The sequence below is a fragment of the Cervus canadensis genome, chromosome 1, assembly GCF_019320065.1.
Source record: "Cervus canadensis isolate Bull #8, Minnesota chromosome 1, ASM1932006v1, whole genome shotgun sequence".
Taxonomy (NCBI): domain Eukaryota; kingdom Metazoa; phylum Chordata; class Mammalia; order Artiodactyla; family Cervidae; genus Cervus; species Cervus canadensis.
The window spans coordinates 3186863-3209797 of record NC_057386.1 but is presented as its reverse complement, the minus strand read 5'-3'; positions in this window follow the sequence as shown (position 1 = coordinate 3209797).

The window sequence follows — 22935 nt, the reverse complement described above, 5'->3', positions numbered from 1 at the left end:
TCTGATTCTTTTCTTTTGGGTTACGCTGCACAGTTTCAAGAAGCACTTTTCAAAAAATGGACAGAATGGAAACTTTTAACTCGGTGGAAGACAGACACAGAATATCTGAAGCACTCTAATTGTTTTTCTGGGAAATTTAGTAATTACAGAGAAGTTCTGCTTATTTTAGTGGCTTCTTATCACCACATGCAACTCACTTAATGATCACATTTTCTCCAGGGACCTCCATGACATCATCAAGCAGCCCCAGCATTTCCTGATACTTTAAAATTCTGTCCCAGTCCCTTTTCAGTATTGCCGAGGACTGTGGGTTCCTGGGAAAGTCTCACAAAGCTCCCTTATCTACATACATGTAGATACACGTTCTATACACACACAATATACAGCATTAAAAACATGTCATGTGGAGTAGAGCATAAAACATGTGTTTTCTATGTTGTTATTGTTTAGTCGCTCAGTCATGTCTGACTCTTTGTGATCTTGTGGACTGTAATCTGCCAAGCTCCAAAATCCGTGGGATTTTTCCAGGAGAGAATATTGGAGTGGGTAGCCATTTCGTCCTCCAGGGGATCTTCCCAACCCAGGGATCAAACCCACGTCTCCTGCCTTGCAGGTGGATTCTTTACCACTGAGCCACCAGGGAAGCCTGTGTTTTCTATATATATTTATGATTTGCAAAGCAGTAGTGCAGTGGGGTGAATTTTGGTCTTGTGAAATCACTGTAGGGTCTGGAAAGCCTGAGAGACGGCTTCTCCAGGGTGGGTGATGGGAATGGTGAGCATGCCCCCTAAAAATGACATCTAGCCCTCAACACTGCACTGTGCTTGGCAGAAGCCTGGCCTGAAACAAGACGACCATGCTGTGATGAGAAGACACATCACAGAAGCACTATTGACAATATCCACGATGGAGACAACCTAGACGTCCACACAAAGGGATGGGTGAAGAAGACGCGGCACATAAAACACAATGGCGCACTCCCCAGCCATCAAAAGGGATAGAACAAGGCCATCGGCAGCGACATGGATGAACCTAGGGATTATCACACCAAGTGAAGTTAGTCAGACAGAGAAAGACAAATAGGTGATATCACTCACATGGGGAATCTAAAAGAAAATAATACAAATACAAACTTACAAAACAGAAACAGGCTCACAGACTTTCAAAGTAAACTTTAAGGTTACCAATGGTGGGGGCGAAGGGTAAGTGAGGAGTTTGGGATGAACAGCTACACACTATTATATATGTAATAGATAATCAACAAGGACCTACTGCATAGCACGGGGAACTCTACTCAATGATCTGTAATAACCCACGTGGAAAAAGAAAAAGAATGGGTATACGGAAATATATAACCGAATCACCTTGCTGTATGCCTGAAACCAACACAACATTGTAAGTCAGCTCTAATATAAAATTAAAAATTAATGGCAACATAATTCTCCTAAGTGGCCACACAATTCTCCTAAAAGAAAAGGGGCAATGAGAGAGTCAATTCCCAGGCAGGTTGATAAGAGGTCCAGGTCCCCGAGGAGGAGAGAGGGCTCTGGAACTCTCCAGGAGGAGGAAAGGACAAATGTCTTTCTTTTCCCCCCTACATTCCTTAGTGGTAGTCACATAAAATGTTTTTTTCTTTAAGCCCGGAACTGATGATTACACAACAAACAACTCAGTTTAAACTCTGTACTAAGGATTATATCACAACAATGTATCCTACTTGAGGACAGTTTCTCCTTTCTGGAAACATTCTGGCTAACCCTGTTATCGTATCTTTTTTTCTTAGATAAATAAAGCTTATTTATTTCTGAATTCCATTCCATGTATAGCTTTATTTATTTATATTTTTTTCCCATTTATTTTTATTAGTTGGAGGCTAATTACTTTACAATATTGTAGTGGTTTTTGCCATACATTGACATGAATCAGCCATGGATTTACATGTGTTCCCCTTCCCGATCCCCTCTCCTGCCTAACCTTGTTATCTTAAAATGTAAATTATGGGAGTGGGTCTAGTAAGATCTTTACAACCTTGAGACATTCTTTTGATTTATTGTAATAACTAATTTTAAAAGTATATAACTCCCTTGCTTAGACTAGTGAGCGGGGCATTCTCCATCCCCCTTCTGAAGTCTGTGTCAGAAGCTTTCTCTGCCCCTTTTTCACTTTAATAAAACTCCCTAGTGAATGAATGAATGGGGAAGGAAAGACTGAATAAAGTCACTGAATCCATGAATGAATGCCTGTCTGAGTCGATGCAGATTTATCAGATGATCTGAGCAGGGAAGATACCCAGTCTCTGAATCTTAGAAAGTGTCCCTGGTCAGAAGTTTTCTAAATAATGATCTGTCATCTTTCTCTGGAGGCATTTGCACCAGCTAGTTCTGCCATTCAGAGTTTGATTCCAAGAGAATGGTATCTGTTACAATCAACTCTTGGCCCAAGGAGCGATGGATGAAGAGAGGTTTGGAAGCATGGGGAATGGAGAAACATTTTAAATACCTTTAAATCACAGAACATATTTGGGCACTTATTCCTTGACTTTGAAAGAATACCCGTAGATTCCCTTTAAGTAGATGAAAACTAAAAAGCAGGCATCAATTTCCTATCCACCTATCTGGGGATCTCCACTTCCCAGGGGCTCTTCCCAGGCTTTTACCTCCCTACCTGCCTGCCTGCGTGTATTTTCCCTCAAATGATGAGATGATGGACCCAGGACTCCATCCAGAAGCAACCTGGGGTGAGAGGTCCTTTGAGGTGGCAACTGAGGACCTTTGACCCCGGGGCACCATGCACCCCTAAGCCGAGCGTTAGTGATTTTTCTCATTTCCACTGAAAGTGCTGGCTCGCTTGCGCCGGGAATATCAAGTGTTACCACGACTGCCGCAGCTGCGATCCATTATTTCCAGTGGCAGTGGAAATCCATTGCGAGATCTCCCGGGAGATTGTGCAAAATGCGGTGGTGGGTTGGATATTAACCCTTGCCACCGCTGGAGCTAAGACTTCCGGCAAAGACCGAATTTTACTGGTCAGCTGCTGCCAAGTTTGAGAAAAAAAACAGACTTCATCCCAGGCAAGCTCCATTCTGAGATGGAGAGCCAGGGCCTCCTAATGCAAGGCCAGGCCCCTTGGAAGCCCTTTGTCTGCCTTTGACAGTTTCACACCCCACCGTGTCTGTTTCTTAGGAGTCTAGAAAGCTTTCTAGGAGGGGAAACCTCTGATGAGGAATGCAGCACAATTCTGACCAACCAAACGCCTCTTTCTTTTACAGTTCAATATGTACTTTAAAAAAAAAAGCTATATTACATTACCAGGCACACTTACATTTTATTCAATATTTCTACAGCTATTTTCCCCCCTTCCCTTAACTTGAAATGTCTATTATTTTGCTTTATTTATTTTGAGGGAAATTGGTATCCTAGACCCCTATCTACAGTATTCTGTGTGAATGATAAAAGTCTTGAAATGCACACAGAAATAACAAACGCAAAAATGATTCTGCTCAGACTATTTTTGTTCAATCGCTAAGTCATGTCCAACTCTTTGTGGCCCCATGGAGTGTGGCATGCCAGTCTTCCTTGTCCTTCACCATCTCCCAGAGTTTGTTCAAACTCATGTCCATTGAGTCAGTGATGCCATCTAGCCGTCTCATCCTCTGTTGTCCGCTTCTCCTCCTGCCCTCAATCTTTCCCAGCATCAGGGTCTTTTTCATTAAATTGGCTCTTTACATCAGCTTCAGCAACCTTTCTTCCAATGAATATTCAGGGTTGATTTCCTGTAGGACTGTCTGGTTTGATCTCCTTGCTCAGACTGTTCACAACGTTAAATAATTTCAGGCTTGTGATGCTCACATTATAATTCTATGAATTTATATGTCGGGTCATCCTGTTGGTTGAAGTTATATAATTCCATTTTCACATAATTTCTGCACTTTAATTACCAGACATTGCCATATGATCTGAAAAGTGGGCTCAAAGCAAGGGTTCTCAGCTTTGGCACTATGATTGGGGCTGGATAATTCTTTTTTGTTGACTATGAGGGCTACACCATTCCTTCTAAGGGATTCTTGCCCACAGGAGTAGATATAATGGTCATTTGAATTAAATTCACCCATTCTCATCCATTTTAGTTCACTGATTCCTAAGATGTCCATGCTCACTCTTGCCATCTCCTGCTTGACCATGTCCAATTTACCTTGATTCATGGACCTAACATTCCAGGTTCCTATGCAATGTTGTTCTTTACAACATCAGACTTTACTCTCAGCACCAGACACATCCACACCTGAGCAGCAGTTCCACTCTGGACGGCTGCTTCATTCTTTCTGGAGCTAGCAGTAAGTACCCTCCACTCTTCCTCAGTATCATACTGGACACCTTTTGACCTGGTTGACTCATCTTCTGGTGTCATATCTCTTTGCCTTTCCATACTGTTCATGGATTTCTCAAGGCAAGAATACTGGACTGGGTTGCCCTTCCCTCCTCCAGTGGACCTCGTTTTGTCAGAACTCTTCACTGTGACCCATCTGACTTGGGTGGCCCTGCACGGCGTGGCTCACAGCTTCATTGAGTTATGAAAGCCCTTTTGTCATGACAAGTCTGGGGTCCATGAAGAGGGTCATCCTGTTCACTGTAGGAGGCTTTGCAGCATCCTTGGCCTCCATCTACTCAAGGCCTGAGATACCCCTTCCCCCATCTTTGACAATCAAATATGTCTCCAGACATTGCCAACTGCCACTTGGGAGAAAACCATCCCAGGTTGCAAACCGCTGGTTTAGAAGAAATGGTTTGAAGGAAAGAGCATAACATATTTCTTTTAAAAATCTAGAAACAATATCCTTAGAGTCTAAGATATTCTACTCTCAGGATTTATTAAGTGATCACTGATCACAAATCCTAAACTGTTCTGGTTTCTGCCCAGTCTTCACTCTGCCCTTGTTTTCCCCTTTGGTGGACTTCAAAGAGAAAATCCTCAACCCCTTTCTTTGCCTATAGACTATTCAAATCTTCAGGAAAACTAGTGGTCAAGAACCTGCCAGCCAATGCAGGAGACATAAGAGATGTGGGTTCAATCCCTGGGTTGGGAACATCCCCTGGAGGAGGGCATGGCAACCCACTCCAGTATTCTTGCCTGAAGAATCCCATGGACGGAGGAGCCTGGAGGGCTATGATCCAAGCAATTGCAAAAAGTCGGACGCAAGGGAAGCAACTTATCACAGCACATCTCGCTCCATCTCAGGTCCCGGCCAAGGGCTGACTCCGTCTCAGACTCAGGCTTTCTTGCGCTCTGTTGTCCAGGGAAGAGGCACCAGGTGGGAGCAGGCAGAGAAGATGGATTACCCAGGAATCACCCGTAAATTGCCACCCCTTCCTCACGGGATGGAAGCAGAACAAAGCCATCCCAGGCATCTGGTCTACCCCGCAGTCTACAGCAAGAGAGCTGGTCCCTATTCTTGTCCATCAGAAAAGCATTCTCACACACTGACCATTTTTCTTAAAAAACAACATGTTTGCCAACAGTTTTATATATTAAGTATTACGAGAACAAAAATTTCATATTAAATCACAGTTAACTGCTTCTCTGTAAAGTAGTACACATTTCTCCCTTTGGAGAGAGGCTTTCATCTGAGATGCTTAATGCATTTAATGGATTGTAAGATATAAAAATCTCTCTTATCAGATGATACTAAACGGCAACTATTATCTCCTTTTTGATATCTCCTTTTTGAGGAGGGAAGAACAGAGACTGACAATTCCGATTTGAGGGAAAACTCATCTTGGCTCCATCCTACCCTCTGTCTCTACACGTCGCTTGCCCTTCAAGCTGAAGTCACTCTTAGCACCTAGCACCATTTCTACCCAATTTTAGATTTAGCCTGCTCTCAGACTAGAAGCCCTGAAACTGCTTTCTCAAAGATCCTGTATTCCCACAAGAACAGAACATTGTTAAACAGCAATTTCAGCTGAAAGTTAACAAGGTTTTAAGGTAGTTAAAAAACTGTGAAAGCCTGACTCCCAGTGTGAAATACAAAACCTGTGAAATTCAAATATGCAGGAACGCTTTCATTTACTCAGGGCTGTGATTAAGGCTGAAAATGTTTTCTTTGTTTAAAAAAGAAATCCATAGGCCAGAGTGTAAAGAAATGCAAGATTCTGCAAGTTGTTATTTATTCTTCTCAGGCTAATTATGAGATGAAAATAGTCCAGTGTATATATAGTTGGGGGTTTTCATTTGTATACCCTCTCTATATACTCTTTGTATTTCTGTGTGTGTATGTGTGTGTGTGTGTGTATATATATATGCTCATATACATGTGTATATATATGCATGTATATTATACTTATATAGGATATATTTATATATTAAGTATAGTTTAGGTAATCTCTTAGAAACGCACATGAAAAGGCTTCAGTGGGTTAAACACACATCACTTGGTGGTGGAGCGAGCAATGTGTCCATCAGAAAACAGGCTTCAGTCCTCCTCCGGCTGTGGGAACATGGTCTAGTAACTTTATCAATATTGTGATAAATATGTATCAACATGTCAGCCACTTCTAAGTTTTCTCATATATAATGTTAGAATATGAATGCCCTTATAACTTCTACTTTCTGCCCAAATTATAAAAAAAAAAATCCTTTTAAAACTGCAAGGCATGTAAAATACATAGAAATAGATATTTATAGAGATTAACTCTTCCCCTCCAGAAGAAGACTCTTCCTTCACATCAATATTTCATATTCCAGCTAGGTAAAATTTGTGTTGGATGTTGTTTAGTTGCTAACTTGTGTCCAACAATCAAACCCACGTCTCCTGCATGGGCAGGCAGATTCTTTACCACTGCCCCAGCTGGTAAGCCCAAGCTTTGTGTAACTAGCATTTAAAATTAGTTGCTAAAAGTATAATTCTGAATGATCTAATGAAGTATCCATCTGAACCACCAGGGAAGACAGCACACATATGTACTATATACATACTGTTTTTGAAATATATATATTGATATGTGTGAAAGATATATATTGACACATATGAAACGTATATGTAGATCATGTGCACACATATGGAAAAAAACGAGCACTCAGTGTATACCTGGGAGGTAGAATTACGGGTCATTTAAAAATTATTTTATATTGGTATTTATATTTTCTGAATATGGTCTGCAATCAATGGTTATTATTTTACAGTTGGAAAATAAATTGAAGCTTTTAAAAAATGCTATAATCTTCAAAATTATGAAGAAAAATATTTAATTACAACATAAAAATTTTGAGATTTGAGGTGCTAATTCCAGAACAGATTGAAGTATGAAAGTAATATATATATTTCTACCCCCAAGTGTGTTTTGAAGTGTTTAAATGAAAACTCAAGATGAAAATAAAAGGACACACACACAAGCAGGATCCTGGCAAACGCAGGGAATAAAGTGGAAAATGTCTTAAAACGGTTCTTAAGATCAGAAGTCTCAGTATATGATGTTTTCCCAAAGAGTTTAATTTCTTTTATAGATAAGCAAGCCATGGCAAAAATGTTTCATTTGCTACTTTAATAGATACAGTTTATTCAAAAATCCAGAACATTAAGGTATATGGAGACTCACACATGTAAAATTATGATTTCTATATCTATTTAGGGGAGGTAAAATATTTTCATTTTACCCTCACCTCATTGGCAAAAATAAGTAGATCTTTTCAGCTTTCAAAAATTGTGTAAATATTACATAAAAACATACAGCTGTCACTGAATCATATTGATAAAAAGCAATCCAATCATGTTTCTTTGAATTCTAGAGATAATAAACACAAATTGTCTCATTTGAAAGAGTTTTATTTGCTAACTAGCTTTTTGTTTAAGTGTAATTTTTATAGGATTAATGTTTAGGGGCTAAATTGCAGACTCTATGGGAATATTGCCCTTACTGGTCTCTAATTTTTTTTTTTTTTAATCACTAATGAATCCGAAAAGTAGAGGTGGGAGGAGGGGCCACATATGGCGTCAATACACTTTAATTAAGTGCAATAATTCCTCTTTTCCTGAGGTAGCTGTGCTAAGACACATTTCTCTTCGGAGATTTACATTCTGGGGTCTCTAGTTTTCAGGAGCGCCCTCGTGTTGATCTGTGGCATTCCACTGCCCTCTGTCGGATCACTGTGAAAGTTCCGCTGGACTGCCTTCGAAGACCAGAAATTTGGGTTCAGTTTCTTGGTTTTTGGAATTCCCAACTTTCAATATAAATCTTCTCACCATACGATATTTTGAAAAAATGTGGAGTTAAAGACTGATGAATTTCCTAACAGGCAGCTTCACTCAAAACGATATCTTGGAAAGCAGCTTCGATTTTTATCATTTTATGAGTAAATAGTACTTATAAAAGCTTCTGCCTACTGGGAATAAAACACTTTTCAAAAATGTCTTTGAAATAAGGCAAATGGAAAATATAATAATTTAGGAAAACTAATACCACAGTATTTTTAAAAAAAATTTTTAGCAAACATAGAGACTGAATTCTTTGAAAAATTACAATTTATTAAAATCTGCAGTTCATTTTTGAGTAGCTTTCAGTGATAAATTTCCCAACATTGACCCTTATTCCAGGAGGAACTTTGGAGATGAATGCCTTTGATCTGCACAGCAGATGTTGTTCTGCACGCTTCTGGTGCAAATCCTCCACAAATATACAACAAGAAGTGACCTGGAAAAGTCACCTCGGAGAGGAGGGAAGACGTGGCCAGAGGTGGACGCGAAAGGGCGCAGAGCTATCTGGCTGGAAGTATTGTTACTGATTGGATGTCAGTTTTTAATTCGTTGGATGGTGCTTTTCAGCCAAAATCTGAAAATCTCTCCTCCCTTTTCAACATCTGGTTTAGCCATTCCTGGAGAGACAAAACAGCCCTTTCTCTCTCATCCCATCTATTAAAATGTACCTAGGTCCTGAGACAGAAATGAATGACCGTGTCAGTACTGAATAGTTCCACTCCAGTATTCTGCTAGAAATAAGTCTAATGTCCTAAAACCAAAATATTACAGTAGGACACTCTTCGACAGTGCAATTGATGGAAAATTAACTTGGTTTCCTGCTATATCCCATGAAGTCATTTGTCACATCAAAATACATGAAATATTGTAATCAGTTCAATTTATTTATTTAAAGAACAAAATAAAAATTGAAGCCCCATATTTGATCCCATCATGGCTGTTAAATATTTTAATTTATAATAAACTATTTTAACCATTTTTCTGTAAAGTATTTTCAAACAGTACTTATCATATTAAATACATGAGGGGACCTGAGTTTGAATTTATTTATAGTGCTTAAATATTGCAATATAAGTTTAATCACTTATGATGACATGTATTTTAATTATAAAGACTTCTTTAAAAGCTTAGTCATTATATGCCTCTTTGTCTGTGTAAAATTTCCTAAAATATTTAAAACTCTTTCAATAATATGAAATCTTGGTTTGAAAAACTAGTTTCACATCTAGTGAAACTATTTTATTCCCCCATTTAACTGAAATACAACAAAGAAGAAAAGAGTGAGAATATATTTAGCAGAAATGTATTTACCTCTGTAAACTGTTAGTATACTTGAAGCTATACAAGAATAAAACTGACATATCATATACAAGTATTGTCATTGTTATAGGATAAAGATACTGACGTATTTAGTTTTAAAGAAAAGGCTAACTCCTAAGTTGTGAATTATAGTGTAGACTATTCTGTGTTGCTACAAGCATATGCCTTTCTTATATACAGTTAATGAGGTCGATATGTAAATTGAGACATTGTCAATAACATTATACAAGTGTAAAACTGTCTAACCTCATGTGTAATTTTAAATATTTATTATGACATAAAGATTGATAGTTACTACAAAGCTGATAAAACTGATTTAAATACAAAAATATTATTGTTCAAAAATGTGTGAGATCACAATTCATGAATATTCTAAAAATATTTTTACTGAAATTTACCTAAATCACGTTTGCTTAAAAATCCAACTTGCTGTCAAATGAGAAAGCATTTTATTCGGTGTCTGTTATAAAACAGAGTAAGAGAAAATCCACTGATAAAAGGTTTCCAAGATCTCTAATAATTATTAAAGAAAGAAAGAAGATAAATAAATCATATCTTTTTTCTATAACCTAGAAGTTGTCTTTGGGCAAATGTTTTTCTTTTTCTTTTTTCCCCTACATCTAACTTAGTAATCTATGAACTATAATGATATATTCGAACTATACAGTCAAGACTTCACAGCCTGGGGAGAAGCAGAAATGCCGGCATGTCTAACTTTTCACCGCTTGTAGAACGCTGCTTCATGTAACCTTGAATTTCTAAGAAATTTTGATCAAGCTGTGACTCAGAAGAGCTAGGTTAGAATGTAAGAGTTTTTAGTTTCTCCTCCTACTTTGTCATTCTCCTGTTCTAGAGATACATCTAAATATAATCCTAAGCTCCACCCTATGTGCTGAAGGTACTTGATAATAACTCATTGTCTACCATATTGCTGATCCAGTCCTTTTAGGAGCTCTAGGATATAAAAGTAGAGTGCTACCAATTCCTGTAAAAACTGGGGAATTTCTGTGCTGGGCTGTCCCTAAAGCTGATATAGGTCATTGTCTTTCTTGCCCTATTTGTCCATCTTGGTCTTATGGGTGCAGGAATTCTCAGTGTCAAAACTACATTAGTGCTATCTAGGTCCATGCTGTTTCCAATTAAAATTGAACCCAAACAGATCATGAGAAGGGCTTCCCTGGTAGCTCAGCAGTAAAGAATCTGCCTACAAAGCAGGAGACACAGGTTCAAGCCCTGGGTTGGGAAGACCCCTTGAAAAAGGAAATGGCAACCCACTCCAGTATTCTTGCCTGGGAAATCCGATGGACAGAGGAGCCTGGCAGTCTACAGTCTATGGAGTTGCAAGAGTCAGACATGGCTTGGTGACTAAGCCACCACCAGATAATGAGAACATAATACTAAAAATGTTCTTCCTTCATTTCAGTCAAGATAGATGATGATTTTTCTAGAGGAACTTTCTCAAACCAGTTCTTTTCAAGCCCACTGTATTCCAGATACTGCATTTGTCCCTTGATAAACATCATCTCATATGATCTTGTTAATAGTTCAGCAACTCATTATCATCAGTTCCATTTCACGCATGAAGAAACTGAGGTTTCAACGGAGGAGGTGACTTGCCAAGGAAAATACAGCAGTCTTGAGACACAGCCTTTTCCCACCATGACCTCTTCACTGCCTTTATCTTCTTCTATTTCTCCTATTTTCTCATCAAAATCTCTTCTCCCCCTCCCCATCAAAAAGCCTCAATGAATTATTTTACTGAGGAAAGTTTAGACTTTTCAGATAATGCTTATACCCCTTATATAGATACGAAATACAAATTTAGTAGGAAAAGAGTGTATTCTTAGAAGTAGGATCCTAAGAACAAATTTGTTAGGTCAGATTAAACATGGGTGCCTTCAAATTTATGTCCTCATTCAGCCCTATGTATTGACATCAGTGTCTCTGGATTATAAAGAAGTTATCATGAGTCTTGTCATCTTTCTTAACTCATGACATATCTACTGTTTAAAAAAATAAATAAATAAACCTCCTTATGAGCACCATATTCACCTATATTGCTCTGGCATCCTTAGAAATCTTAGCATCACCCTGAATCATTTCTGGATACTGAGGGTAAGTGAGTCGGGTATTTGAGCTACACATAACCACTAGTGAAATCACACATTTTTACCAGCTTCTCTTACAGCCCCAGGTGTGGTGAAGTTGCGGACTTAGAAATCTGATGGGAAGTATTTTCTTTTGAGCTACCCTAATGACTCAGCAGGTGAAGAATATGCCTGCAATGCAGGAGACGTGGGTTCAATCCCTGGGTCAGGAAGATCCCCTGGAGAAGGAAATGGCAACACACTCCAGTACTCTTGCCCAGACGGAGGAGCCCAGTGGGCTATCATCCATGGGGTTGCAACGAGTCGGCCACAGATGAGCACATATTCTTGTACACGGTGATATGGAGTCAGGGCTCTGGCTTCCTGTTTCAGGACAGCATCTTTTGTCCTTGGTGCTCCCTGCTAAGTTTGCGATGACCGGGGTTTACATTTCAGCCCCAAAGATGCCCCTCAGGTCTCTGATAGATTCCCCTGAAGCAGAGATGGAGGGCAATGCTTTCCACCCTCAAAACACATACCATTTATATAGTTAAATCTACATATCATGGCAGACTATCATTATGCCAACTTTAAGTTTTAAATTGGCCATTACTTGAGAGGGCAGGTAATTTTGTTTGTTGGGGAGGGTGGGCAGGGTGTGATGTCAAACAGCAAACTCAAATTTACAGGAGTTGGGTAGAGCTCATCCTAATATTTCACCTCCCTTTCTGCACAGGATATATTGAAGACCATTAACAGAATTTTTTTTAACCTAAAAAGTTTTTTTATTATAAAATATCTTCTTGTTGGTATATGGCAAAAAACCACCACAATATTGTAAAGTAATTATCCTCCAATTAAAATAATTGTAAAAAAAAGATAATCATAGCAGTGTTTTTCTTAAAAAAATAATGTGTGTATATATATATATATGTATATATATATATATGTGTATATATATATATATATATCTTCTTGGGACCTCCCTGGAGGTCCAGTGGTTAAGAATTGTCTTTCAATAGAGAGTGCAAGTTCAATCCCTGGTCAGGGAGCCCCATGTGCCTTGCAGTCAAAAACCAAAACAGGAAACAGAAGCAACGCTGTAACAATTCAATAAAGACTTTAAAAATGGTCAACAACAACAAAAAACCTTTTTAAAAAAATAAAATATCTTCTTACTGGATAATATCTCAAAAGTACTTATAATTTAACAATATGTTAGGCAGTTTATAAAACCATAATTATTTAGGATTCATTTGCTCTGTTTCATTCTTGACAATACCAGGTACTCAAAGTTACCACTTCTAACACGCAGCAGCCCTATTTTATTGTCCTATTGCTTCTAAACTATCTTTCTCTGTAAAGAAACGATAAAATTGAAGTTAAAATATTGTTTTCAGGCTCATAACTGCAAAAAAAAGAAAGCTTAATCTAATTTTACTATCAGTATCAGTGAAACACATGTATTGCTAGTACACTTTTTGGGCAAATATATTTTGTGCCTAATATTCCTTTTTGTCTAATTCCAACGCTGACAGACTCAATCGTTTGCTTGGGAGATTTCTTACGAATTTATATCACTGGTTACAAGTAGGACATAGACAGAAGCACAATGAGCAGAATAATCCGTCATCTTTACAAACAGAAGAGACGATTACTTTCAGAAAAGCTCTCCTGTGGTATTGACAACTTATTTCACATGTTCTACCACTGGTAGCTCAGAGGCAGCATATGTGAACAAGACACAGTAAATTATATTAAAGTCAGAAACTTTGAGATGCTTTTGTGAACCCTCAGGGAGATTAGCAAGACCCTGTCCGCTCCGAGGAGCACTACGCTTCATCAGAACCAGCTAACTTCTTTCCCCAAGATTGCTAAGCACACTTTACTGTTTATAAAGAAAGATTCTCAGACCAGGGAATCTCCTTTTCCAAGTGGTTGCCATGGTTTTATTGTGTTTGTTTTGTGTTTTCCTGGCACATGGGTTAAATTATCAGAGCGAAGAGGAAATGGAGATGGTAACAATCCAATAATGCTCTTCGGTGAAGAGCGTTTAACATTCAGAAACCATCGACATTTAATTTCTGCCTCATTAGAACCAGGAGAGCAGGGAGCTGATTTAGGAATGCTGCAGCTTGTTCTGAAACATCACGGTGTTTTTTTTTTTTTGAAACAGAAGGTAGTAATCAATGAGAAGTATTCAGTGTGGTTCAGTTCCTATAATACTTTCCTGGTGTTAGTCTAACCACTATTGCTTTGCACCTTTTTTTTTTTTTTTTAAACTCTTTAAGGTCACATCTGTTAGGGCACATAATGGTTTTTAATCACACTTTTCTAAATGACTAGAACACAAGTATGTGAGGGGAGCAGCACTTAAATCGAAGCCTGATCCCTGTTGTAGGATATTTGGGTCGTGATTTTCTGGAGGATTGAATGCAAAATGGCAGAGACCTCTGCCGAGCTCATGCCAGTTGATATACAGCTGAACAATCAAATGCAGGCCCACCCCCTCCTCCGAATATGTCTCCTTTCCCAGAGGAGGATCACAGAGAACACACTCTCAATTTGGGGGAAGCAAGGAAGGCTAGAATCATATATTATCTTTACAGACCCTTCTGTTCAATTCCGAACGCCTCTAATGCACCTCAAATCCTCTTCGGATCAGTTTCAACCAAATTATAATACGTGTTCGCAGGATGGTGCTTTTTCCCCTCAAATTTGAATTAGGTGCTAAAAACAAGTTTTTCTTCTTTTTCAACTGATATTTAACTGGAGTCGCTGATGATGTGCTATTGATTTTTGCTGTAAAGCTTGGAGCAAAACCCTACACTATATGGTCCACTTATATCATCGACTGTAGATATATTCAAGGAAACCACCTTTGCTTTCAGCAGTCCCTTATGTTCTAGGCACATGAACAAAGAGAAAGAAGTGATATCTATTTAGAGATCCATTTTATTCAATAAGTAACACCAGGCAGCAAGAAGATAGCAGTTACCATCAATAAGAACCCTATTCTCGTGGAGCTTCTACTCTAAATATTCCAATGGACCAGAAAATAAAAACAAACTAGCTGATCTGGGTGCTGGTAAATGCCGTAGAGTTGGACTATAAAGAAAGCTGAGTGCCGAAGAACTGATGCTTTCCAGCTGTGGTGCTGGGGAAGACTCCTGAGAGTCCCCTTAGCAAGGAGGTCAAGCCAGTCAACCCTAAAGGTGATCAACCCTGAATATTCATTGGAAGGACTGATGCTGAAGCTGAAGCTCAATGCTTTGGCCACCTGATGTGAACAGCCAACTCATTGGAAAAGACCATGATGCTGGGAAAGATTGAGGGCAGGAGGAAAGGGGGACTGCAGAGGATGAGATGATTAGATAGCATCACCGACTCAAGGGACGGGAGCAAACTCCAGGAAGCAGTGAAGGGCAGGGAAGCCTGGTGTGCTGCAGTCCATGGGGTCGCAGAGTCGGACACGACTGAGCACCTGAAGAGCAACAAAATTCATGTTTTAAATTTTGAAAAATTGTCCCAAATAATTGGGTTCTGATTCAATGCTTTGATCATTTATTTATGACCTATTATTTGGAAGACATGTACTATTTTGGGCAACAGTGCTTCTAATATGAAAATCATTCTCAAGAATTTAAAAGGGGAGAGAAAAGTCAGCTATCAGAAGATAGTGTTAGTTGCTCAGTCATGTCCAACTCTTTGCAACCCCATGGACTGTGGTCTGCCAGGCTCCTCTGTCCATGGGATTCTCCAGGCAAGAACACTGGAGTGGGTTGCCATTCCCCATGGACTGTGGTCTGCCAGGCTCCTCTGTCCATGGGATTCTCCAGGCAAGAACACTGGAGTGGGTTGCCATTCCCTTCTCCAAGGGATCTCCCCAACCCATGGATCCAACCTGGGTCTCCAAAGGCAATGTTATAAAGATTCTTAGTAAGGTAAGGGTGTGTGAGTCTCTGTGAAGCAGGTGGGGCTCCTGAAGCGATGAGCACAGAGAAGGCTCTCCTACCAGCCTGAGGGTCAGAAGTGGGATGGATGCAGGAAGGAGTCTCTTTGGAGGGAACTGAGTTGAGTTGGATGGAGAACACAGAGTCACATGGATGGACTTGCTGAAAACAGAGTGAATGGGGAAGTAGAAGGGAAACGCAGGCAGAGGAAGCAGCAGAAGCAAGGACGTAAAGAGGAGATGACAGAGCATTTATGAACACACCGCGCTGGCCAAAAAATTCCTTTGGGTTTTTCCATAGCATCTTAAGGAAAACCCAAAAAGATTCTTCGACCAATCCAATGTATACAGACATAACACGAGGCTTCCTGGTGGCTCAGATGGTAAAGAACCTGCCAGAAATACAGGAGACCCAGGTTCAATCCCTGGATTGGGAAGATCCTCTGGAGAAGGGAATGGCCACCCACTCCAGTATTCTTGGGAGAATCCCATGGACAGAGGAGCCTGGTGGTCTACAGTTCATGGGGTCACAGAGAGTCAGACACGACTGAGCTACTCACACTACTAACAATTTCACTCATATATATACATGCTTATTAAAGAAATAAGTAGAACAATTTGTTTTCATATTCTCTTCAATCTAATGCACATATTCAAAACCAAAAACCATTCTTTAAAATTATGTATTTTTACACTTGGATAAGCTTTCTTCCAAGACTTATGGCTTCAGCCAGACTGTCTTTTCATTATTTATGTCTGTGTCTGTTTGCACACCTAGCGGAGATTAAGCAGGAGAAATAAAGAAAATGGAGCAGATCTTTTTCCTGATTCCTGCTCAACCAATCGACATGGCAGGAATTTTGATCAGTAGTTTAAATCAGATTACAAAGTAACCTGATAGATATTCCAGTCAACTAAAAGACAAAAGATCCTCAGCCTTCCTTAAACAAAAAGTTCTCTCAAGAGTAACTTTGTTCCTAAGAAACAGTAAGTAACCGAGTCAAAAAACACAGTAACTCACATTAACTACCACCAAACAACTCAAGTTTGAAGGCTTCACTCTTTTTCATAATCTTGTGAACATTGGTAAAACCTCATTCCTTGTGAACATTCATAAAACCTCATTCCTAGCTTTAAGACTTCTTTGTCTTAAGGAAAACACCTACTTGTTTTGGTGTTGTAACAATTAAATTGATTGGAAACATGTACACTGATTCTGATCATTTTCTTTAAATCTACTGCAGAATTCCTTGCTTTGGGTAGCATCTTCTGCAGCTGGCAGACACTATACTGGCTTTAATTACCGACCCACGTCTACAATGATGACTCTGCAATCTTTTTTTTTTTTTTAACTTTGAAGATGAAAATCACTAATAACAGGAAGAAATGGATGGAAGCCATCAGCCAGTAAGTGGTTCTGCTTCTTAAAAGTTATGCAGCCTCTTTGACATTACCCTGTCTATCGCTTCATCAAAATAACTCAAAGTTTCAGCCAAAACAAAATAGCCCTGCTTATCATCTGCCACCTGAAAACACCCACAAGCATCTGATTTATAAATACTAACAAACGCAGAAACGGAGTGAATTTATTTAAAAACACGAATTTGTTTTTGAGATGAAGCCACGTTATTTGTATGAAGGAAGCAGACAGAAAAGCTACGGGGCTTCTTTAACAGGAAATTGGGCACAGGTCCATGTGAATGGAGTTTCTTAAAGACAACTGACAGGTTAATGATACTAAGAATTGTGCCGGTAGCTGCATTTAATTCCAGAATCGTATGGGCGCATTTTCAACTGATATCCTTTAAATAACCTGTAATTTTTCAGTGTGAAAATCTCTATTATAACAGGAAAATTGAGGAAGACACTTATTAAAGAGAAGCAGCAGCACATGTGGTATTATTTTTACAGCCTTTCCGTGTGTTGATATAAAGTAATACATTTGAGTCAAACATCATCTGGGTGAGTAGTTAAAGTGAAATCCGATAGGACTTTGCAATGCGGCCGGACGGGCTGTCCAATTAGCAAAATGATTAGCCCGGCTAATATCAACAGAGCCATTGCCGTGTCGATTTGACATTATATCTCTACACAGATTTCAGCCTTTGCTTAGGACTTCTGACCATGATCCCTACAACTTTGGAAGAAGTGCCATCCATTGGGTTTCTGTTGGAGAGAAACAACTATTTCTTCTATAACATAAAAATACTTCAACAGTTTTTCAAAATTTGGAAAATTTTGCTTTAATATGTGTGTGTATATATATTTGTGTGTGTGTGTGTGTGTGTGTGTAACTCTCTATATATTGTTATATTGTCAGGACTTCTCTGGTAGTCCAGTGGTTAAGATTCTACGTTCCCAGTGCAGGGGGCCTGGGTTCAAACCCCTGGTCAGGGAACTAAATTCAGCATGCCACAAGTGATTTTATATATATATACATATATATAATTATATGGAAGAATTGATGCTTTCAAGCTGTGGTGCTGGAGAAGACTCTTGAGAGTTCCTTGGACAGCAAGGAGATCAAATAAGTCAATCCTAAAGGAAATCAAACCTGAATATTTATTGGAAGAACTGATGCTAAAGCTGAAGCTCCAATACTTTGGCCACCTGATGTGAAGAGCTGACTCATTGGAAAAGCCCCTGATGCTGGGAAAGACTGAGGACAGGAGGAGAAGGGGGAAACAGAGGATGAGATGGTTGGATGGCATCACTGAGTCAATGGACATGAGTTTGAGCAAACTCTGGGAGATGGTGAAGGACAGGGAGGCCTGGCATGCTGCAGTCCACGGGGTCACAAAGAGTCAGACGCTACTTAGCCACTGAACAACAGCATCAGTAAGCATGCTACCTAGAGATAAACACTCAAGTGTGTACTGATACACATACATGTATATATACACACATAGTATTACATGCCTATATAAAGATGTGAATGCATAAATTTAGAAAATAAACAAATGTTTAACATACAAATTAATTGCTATATCTAATTTCTGTTAAAAATATGTGTATGTTAGAGTTGCCTTTTATAATTAGTGGGAATTCTTGTAAAGAGTACGGAACTCATTGAGATATTTCAAAATTATATTTTAATATATAGTCCACTCTGAAGATATTTTTAAATAATTATTTTATTAGGAATCTTTACTCAGTTATATTAGCAAAGCTGTTTTTCTGGATTTTAACGTTGTGGAGTGTATACAGTTGAACACAACAATGCTTCAGTATTATTTTTTCTTACAATGGTTCTTCTTTGAGCTTATTAAATTACATAGACTATCTTTAATAGAGATTTGTGCAAAATTATGTATAAAATGTCTTCTAAGAAGAGCTTATATAATAAGAATTTGGCTATGTCAAGGAATTACTTTGGAAATTGACCATGTTAAATGGGACTTCATTATTATGATCTCTCGAGCCTACTTGCAGTGTCCACATGAATATAATAGACTACATATTTTTTCTCCCTAAGATCTTCTCAGGATGGAGATATATTCAACCACTTTGGTAGCTGTACCAAATCCAAATCATTTTGCTTTTATTTCTATAATTGCTTTTATATCCTTGTTTAATATTTATCATTTTTTAACTTAATTGATATCCCATGAGTAGATGCTCTAAAGTATTTTTGCCCTTGCAGTTGAAATATTTCTTTTTCATGTTGCATATGAAGAGCATGTTTTTACAGCTTTTTTCCTGATCCAAACTTAGTTGTTCTCTGCAGTAAATTTGCTCTCAAGTCCAATTAAACTCAACTTAAATAAATAAATTTCACACTTTTTAAGCAACAGAAAGAGTAACGGTTTTTATCTGTATTTATCAAAACCAATGTTGTGCAAATGCCACTTGTATGGGGTATATGAGTTGTTCATTAGCTGAGTTTTTAAAATTAAAGATCTGTTTGAAAATATTTAAACTCACATAAAGCTACATATCTTATAAGTCCTTTTTAAATAGTATTTTCCCAAAAGTAGTTTTCCTTTGGATTGTTACAGCACAGATGACTCCACATGTCATAGTCTGCTAAGACAGGGTTCAAAATGTACTCCTAGACAATGCATAGAAAAGAAAAGCCCTTAATTCATACCCTGGGTCTTATTTAGAAGACTACATGATATATTTTGTTGTTAGGTAACAAAAATCTGTATTGTTTAAAATGTCTGTAATCCGAGTTCTTTTTTTTTTTTTTGTCCCCCCTAAAGTGACATTGACTGAAATCTCTCCATAAAGAGAATTAGCCTGTTGCTTCTAGTTCAAATGCATACCCCCTCCATTTCCTCTAATTTTATACAATGTAAATAAATACTCTGTGCTGTTCAGAGGCTACTGGAAAACGCTGAATGCCTATCATGTGTTCTAAATAAGGCCCTCTTGAATAAAGAATTACCTCTGAGCTAAGAAAAGTCATAGTTGCTAAGCAGAAAGGTCAACAAGAGCAAGTGGGCTTTTTCCTGTATTTGTCTGTGAGAATAAACATATGGAAGAAAATGTCCTTCTATAAAAGAATTCAAACAAAGCAAAAGTCTTCAGAAAATAGATTGCCGTGGAAAGTTTATTTAAACTTAAGACTCCCGCATGGAATTAGCCATGTTAGACGGCATTGAATTGAATGAATAATTCCATTCCAATATGATCCACTTTCCTTTAATTTCTGTGAGTAATGTTTGGAATATTTGTGCCCAGTAGAATACGAGACATTTCAACATCAGCAAATTGAGCATGAGAAATCAGACCCCGAAGAAATGCACCCACAACTTCAGTGCTAATCAGACATGTACAGACTCAGATCAAAGAGAAGGGGAAGGGTAATATCTGAAGTCGAAAAAACAAAAAAGGATTTCAGATGTCCAGCATTCATTAGAATCTCATGAATTCTGTGATTCAAAATTTATATTTCAAAATTTGTTTTTATATAGAACATTTTATGATTTTCATAGTATTTCACAGGCACATGAAAAGCAAAATGAACAGTTAGATTATTAGCTTGAGAATATCTAAATTTGTAACTCTAAGAGATTGCAACCAATTTCTTCCCCAAGAGGACATACCTTATCTTTCTATTGATCTATTCTAAGCAATCTGTTTTACTTTGTTCCTAACATATAATTCTTTGTGGGTTTTGACCAACCTTTGTAATAAACAATGTACCTAAATAAGGCTCTCTGGGTTAACTTTCTCCATGTACCCATAACAAATTAATTATAGTTTAGACATATTGAAAACTTCCAGTAGTACTAAAAAAATTAAACCTGAAAGGTAACATAATGCTAGAATCTAGAATGATACTAATTTGTTTAAAGAGCTGGCTTTGATAAGCTGCTATATAGATACTATAATCTAATAAAGAACATGGAAAAGGAAAAAAATAACTTTCTCTCCTTTTTCTTCAAGGTGCTCCTTTACTTAAGGATCTAGAAGAATCTAGACTAGCTACGAATAGTCAGAAAATAGGGTATCTTGTTTAGGACAGATAGAAATACATCTAAAAGTTATAGCCACCACAGTTAAGAAGGATCTGTCCTAGGAGATATAACAACATATTACTAAACTATTGTTTATATTGTTTTTTTAAGTCTTTATTGAATTTATTACAATTTTTTTTTATGTTTTTGTTTTTTGGCCCCGAGGCATGTGGGATCTTAACTCCCTTACTGGGGATCAAACCTACATCTTGTGCATTGGAAGGTGAAATCTGAACCGCTAGACCACCAGAGAAAGAAGTCCCACTAAACTGTATTATTTTAAAACGTGTGATACTCAAGAGTACATGTATCAGTGAATCATGTAAAAGGGATATCTCACATGTAATCCATGTGGATATCAGAATTTAGTTACTCTGTTAAGGGTGGAGTGACAAAAATCTGTAGAAAAATAAATGACTAGCCAATAATTGTATGGGATTTGGGACATTTTGAACAGCATACTGTCAGAGCATCACACATGTACCATAACTGAAATAAATAGAACTCAAACCTGGGTATGTGCTACTATATTAGAAGACTGAACTATAAAAGTATAGTTAAGGTATAGAGGCAGTCTAGAGGAGAAAGTAAAATAGAATGGGTCAGATTCAAAGTCATAAATCCAGGGATGGCCCAGCTGCCTTACTTCTGAACAATAACTATTTTCAGCCATACCAAGAAGACTGATGATTGGAGGAGGGGAGGGGCTTCCTCCCGGCGGAAGGAAGAGTAGTGAAGGCAGGTAGGTATAAAGGAGCCCTACAAGTTGCATGGTAAGAGATGGTAGGCTCAGCGGTATAGCATCCGCCTGCCAATGCAGGAGACCCTTGTTCGATCCCTGATCTGGGACGATCCCACATGCCGCGGAACAGCTCAGCCTATGAGCCACGACTATTGCGCTTTGTGCTCTAGAGCCCAGGAGCCTCAACTGGTGAGCCCACAAGCCGCAATTGCTCAAGCCCAGACGCCGAGAGCCAGTGCTCTGCAGCAGGAGAAGCCCCTGCATCGCAGCTAGAGAGACCTCCGTTCTCTGCAACCAGAGAAAAGTCCGCAGAGGAGCAAAGACCCCGCACAGCCCAACATTAGGTAAAGAAAGAGAGATGATAGTGCGTCAGAGCGCGGGAAAGGGTAATAGTAGAAGATAAAATTTGAAATCACCCAAGGCACTGTCTTCAGTACTAATGCTCGGGTGGGACTTTCTGCTTCAGCTGCTTTTCGGACCTGTTGAAGAGCTTTCAACTGACCACAGACACGTTCATGTTTCAGTTGGTTAAAGATATTGATGGTGGAAGCGTTCATGAAGCTTTCTTCAGGGGTGCTACTGGAAGCTGGGGTGGCCAACCAGGAGGCAGCTGTCTATGAGAATGCTGTCTACAACCTGAACTAAACATGCAAATGAAGTGAAGGAAGCGCGTCTCTAGAGGACAGGAAGAGATGTGCTTAAGAAATTTGCTGGTCCTTCATTTATATCCGTCATGCGTTTTAGGACTTACATCTCCCTCAAGTGTGATTTTATACTATAAAGCGTTCAAGAAGTTGACCACATCCTTAAGGTATTAAAATGTGTTCCAAGGCTCCTCTTGTTGAATGGAAAAGTCAATATCGTTTAACAACTTGAAAAAAAAAAGAAAGTGAAAATGACATAAGCTTTTATAGAAAACATCTTAGTTTCCATCTATTTTCCTTTGATGGGGAAGGAATTCAGACTGCCATTCCCTAGAAGAAAGGTTTCATCTTCTGAAGCATTTATCGGTTTTCAGTTGTAAATGTGAATACATCCGAAGTATCATTTATCACGGTTGTAACCTTGAAGAGATTTTTGCCCTGCTTCCTCGGGTAGATATAAATCTGCATGTTGGATTA